The sequence below is a fragment of the Psammomys obesus genome, unplaced genomic scaffold (assembly GCF_907164565.1).
Source record: "Psammomys obesus unplaced genomic scaffold, mPsaObe1.curated_primary_1811, whole genome shotgun sequence".
Taxonomy (NCBI): domain Eukaryota; kingdom Metazoa; phylum Chordata; class Mammalia; order Rodentia; family Muridae; genus Psammomys; species Psammomys obesus.
In genome coordinates this window covers 9,657,937-9,662,752 of record NW_026596149.1, presented here as the reverse complement: position 1 = coordinate 9,662,752, position 4,816 = coordinate 9,657,937, and the positions used below count along the sequence as shown (strand labels likewise).

The window sequence follows — 4,816 nt, the reverse complement described above, 5'->3', positions numbered from 1 at the left end:
CACAGCAGCTCAGTATCCAAGTGGGTACCTAGTAAGGGGAACAGGGACTGTCTCTGACATGAACTCAGTGGCTGGTTCTTTGATCACCTCTCCCTGAGGGGGGGAGCAGCCTTGCCAGGCCACAGAGGAGGACAATCCAGCCAGTCCTGATGAGACCTGATAAGCTAGGGTCAGATGGAAGAAGAGGAGGATCTTCCCTATCAGTGGACTTGGAGAGTGGCATGGGAGGAGATGAGGGAGGGAGGATGGGATTGGGAAGGAATGAGGCAAGGAGCTACAGTTAGGATATAATGTGAATAAACTGTAATTAATATAAAGAATAAAAATTTAATAAAAAAAATCAGAATTGCTAAAAAAAAAAATCCTGTACAACAACAGATTGTCTGGAGGTATCTCCATCCCTGATCTCAAGCTGGAATACAGATCAATAGTAAAACAAAACAAACAAACAAAAAGTTGCATGGTACTGACATAAAAATAGAAGGGTGTATCAATGGAATCGAATAGAAGACCCAAAAATAAACCCACACATCTATGGATACTTGATTTTTGACAAAGAAGTCAAAACCATACAAAGAAAAAAAGATAGCATCTTCAACAAATGGTGCTGGTCTAACTGGGTATCTACATATAGAAAATGCAAATAGATCTATATTTATCACCCTGCACAAACTAAAGTTCAAGTAGATCAAAGACCTCAACATAAAACCAGAAACACTAAATCTGTTAGAAGAAAAAGTGGAGAAGAGCCTTGAACTCATTGGCATAAGAGACAACTTTCTGAATACAACACCAATAGCTCAGGCTCTAAGAGCAACAATCAATAAATGGGACCTCGTGAAACTGAAAAGCAAATAAAGCAAAGGACACTGTCATCAGAACAATACGACTACCTACAGATTGGGAAAGGATCTTCACCAACCCTGTATCTGACAGAAGGCTAATATCCAGAATATATAAAGAACTCAGAAGTTAAAAAGCAACAAATCAAGTAATCTAACTTTAAAATGGGATAGAGCTAAACAGAGAATTCTCAATTAGAGGAATATCAAATGGCAGAGAAACACTTAAAGAAATGCTCAACATTCTTAGTCATCAGGGAAATGCAAATCAAATCAGGGAAATACAAATTAATTCATCAATTAATTAATGAAAAAACAATAAATTTCTAAATTATACTCATCAGAATGACAAGATCAAAAACTCAAGTGACAACATATGCTGAAGAGGATGTGGAGAAAGGGAAACCCTACTCCATTGCTGGTGGGACTATAACCTTGTACAACCACTTTGGAAATCAATCTGGTGCTTTCTTAGACAATTAGGAATAGCTCTTCCTCAAAATCCTAGGCATATATCCAAAATATGCTCAAGTGTACAACAAAGATATTTGCTCAACCGTGTTCGTTGCAGCTTTATTTATAATAGGAAGAATCTGGAAACAACCCTGGGTTCCATCTTAAGCACCACAAAATATTTAACCTGGGCCCAAAGGGGCTCACAGAGACTGAACCACCAACCAGAGAGCATGCGTGGGACAGACCTAGGCCCCTTAAACATATGTAACAAGTCTACAGCTTGGACCTCTTGTGGGACTGCTAACAGCAGGAGCAGGGGCTGTCTCAGACGCTGTGGACTGTTTTTGGATCCCTTTTCCCCATCTGGGCTGCCTTGTCTAGCCTCAGTAGATGTGCCCAGTCCTACAGCAACTTGATATGGCAAAGTGGGCTGATATCCATGGGGGGCCTCCCCTTCCCTGAGGAGAAAGGGAAGGGACATACGAGGAGGAGAGGGGAGATCAGGGACTGGGAGGAAAGGAGGAAGGTGAAGTTCCAGTCGGGATGAAGAGTAAAGTAAATTAATTAATTAATGAATGAAAAAAAAGAACAAGAAATGTCTAAAATTGGTAAGAGGTGAGAGCCGCCAGAATCATGATATTTAGTAACTCTGACCAAGATAAAGAAAATTATACCGCAGCATTTTACAGCGTGCTGCTGACCCCCAGTAGCGAAGCGAAGGGAACGTCGGGTAATCATGTTTGGATCGCTCACTTGAGGGGAATTTCAAGAGAAAACGTACAAGACAACTTTTAAAAGATAGACTTAAAGTCAGGGGAGAGGTTCAGAGTGTTGGTGAGCAGACGGCAAGAAGGAAACAAGAGAACAGTGAGGGGCATATGATACATGTAGTTAGGACCTGTGGGCCGGGGTATGTGAGACATGGCTGTTCGTTCTGCCAGTGAATGATGGTCTCTGCAGCTCAGTGCCGGAAACGTGAACTCTGGCCACCCGCACCCCAGCCCTCAGTACTGGGGATTGAACTGAGGGCCTCACGCTTGCTAGACAGGTACTCTACCCCTGTGCTGCATATTCTGCCCTTTTATGCTTTTCTTCATTTTGAAGCAAGGTGTTAAGTTACCAGGGAGCTCTTGAGCCTACCATTCTTCTGCCTCAACCTCCCCAGTACCTAAGATTTGCAGGCCTGCCCCACCAGAATCAGCTTCTTTTAATCTTATTAACTTAAATCAGGGGGTTAAGGCTGAGGAGATGGCTCAGTTGATTAGGCATCAGGGCTTGAATTCAGACCTTCAGCATCCACACAGAGGCCAGGCACAGTGTCTCCTGTCTGTAACCCCAACACTGGGTGGAAGCAGAAACAGAAGGATCCCGGGCACTGGCTGGATAGCCAGTCTAGCCCAAATGACAGCTCCAGGCTCAGTAAAGAGACCTGACTCAAAAAGTGAAGGTGGTGGACACAAGAACATGGCCCACAGAATCAGCTATCCGGGCTCTTAGGGGCTGACCGAGTGACAAGCAGGGGGCCTGGATGGGTCTGACCTATGTCCTCTACATATATGTTATGGCTGTGTAGCTCGGTGCTCTTGTGGGACTCCTAAGAGTGGGAGAGGGTTCCCCAAATGGGGACCCTCCTTTTCCTCCTGCTGTGTTGTCTTGTCCAGCCTTGACACCTGCCCAGGCCTATTGCAACTGATAGGCCATGTTTGGTTGCTATCCCTGGGAGGCCTGCCCTTTCCTGAAAGGAAAAGAAGGAGGGGGGAATCTGGCCGAGAAGGGATCTGCAAGGGGAGGAGGTTGGGAGGAGAGGAAAGGGGGCAAGTGCAGTTGGTGTAATATACGAGAGAAGAATAAGGAAATAATTTTTTTGTTTGCTTTGTTTTTTGAGGCAGGATTTCTCTGTGTAGCCCTGGCTATCCTGGACTCACTTTGTAGACCTGGCTGGCCTTGAACTCACAAACATCTCTCTACTTATGCCTCCCTAGTGGTAGGATTTTTTTTTTATTTTTTTTTATTAATTACAGTTTATTCACTTTGTATCCCAGCTGTAGCTCCCTCCCTCAGCCCCTCCCAACCCCACCTTCTCTACCTCTTCTCCTATGTCCCTCCCCTAGTCCACTGATAGAGGAGGTCCTCCTCCCCTTCCATTTGACCCTAGCCTATCAGGTCTCATTAGGACTGGCTGCATTGTCTTCCTCTATGGCTGGTAAGGCTGTTCCCCACCTCAGGGGGAGGTGATCAAAGGTCTAGCCACTGAGTTCATGTCAGAGACAGGCCCTGTTCCCATTACTAGGGAACCCTCTTGAATACTGAGCTGCCATGGGCTACGTCTGAGCAGGGGTTCTAAGTTATCTCCATGCATGGTACTTGTTTGGAATATCAGTCTCAGAAAAGGCTCCTGGGCCAAGATTTTTTGATTCTGTTGGTCTCCTTGTGGAGCTCCTGTCTCCTCCAGATCTTTCTATCTCTCCCTTCTTTCATAAGATTCTCTGCACTCTACCCAAAGTTTGGCTATGATTCTCATCATCTGCTTTGATACCCTGCTGCATAGAGTCTTTCAGAGTCCCTCTGTGATAGGCTCCCGTCTTGTTCCTTGTTTTCATCCTCTTCTGATGTCCATCCCATTTGCCTTTCTGAATAAGGATTGAGCATCTTACCCAGGGTCTTCTTGACTAGCTTCTTTAGGAGCACAGATTTTAATATGATTATCCTGGTAGGATTAAAAGTGTATGCCACCATGCCTGGCAAAATATGAAATGCTTCACAAATATGGGTATCATCCTTGATCAGGGGCCATACTAATCTTCTCTATATTGTTTCAATTTTAGTATATGTCCTGCTGAAGTGAGCACATAAATAATTTTTAAAAAATAAGGTAGAGAGCAACAGAGGAAGACACCCAACATCAACCCCTGACCCCCTACGAGCACACAAGGGTAAGTACATCCATATGTGTACACATAGTAAAACACTTCATTTATTCACACACAAAAATAACAAACACATAAATAAATCAATTATAAATGGGCGGTTCTGAGCTATCTCTTAGGGTTGTCATAAGACTAGAGTGTTTTAATTGCCTTATTATATCTTTGTTGTTTAGAATAGTCAAACGTTATTTACAACGCCCACCTATATACCCTTTTCAGTGTACTTCATTTTCTTCCTACAGCTCTAGACTTTATCTGCGATCATTTTCTTCTGTCTGAACCACTTCTTGTGGTGTCGATTGGCCACCGATGACTAGCCTGCCTCTGTTTGTCGGGAAACGTCTTTACCTCACCTTAGTTTTTGGTGGGTTCTTTCCCTGGACAGAATGGATAATTATGTCATTTTCTTGTCTTCAAATTTTCTGTTAAAATTCTCAACCTTGTTGTTTATCTCCTTGAACGTTTTTATCACAAAATTTGTGGCACAGTGACACTGTGTGGAACCCTCCAGGTCTGTTTCTCTTCTCTGTTATTTCTGCTCATTTTCATTCATGTTGCCCTAAGGAATGTTTCTGAAACCCAATCAAAGAT

General features: G+C 43.6%; 1 non-coding gene across 1 annotated transcript; it reads right to left on the bottom strand.

Moving 5' to 3' along the window:
• Nucleotides 1-4,040: 4,040 nt before the first annotated feature.
• LOC129666698 (U6 spliceosomal RNA) lies at nucleotides 4,041-4,147 on the bottom strand. Its single transcript, XR_008718639.1, has one exon. It is a non-coding gene; the product is annotated as a U6 spliceosomal RNA (small nuclear RNA).
• Between the last annotated feature and the right edge of the window lie 669 nt (nucleotides 4,148-4,816).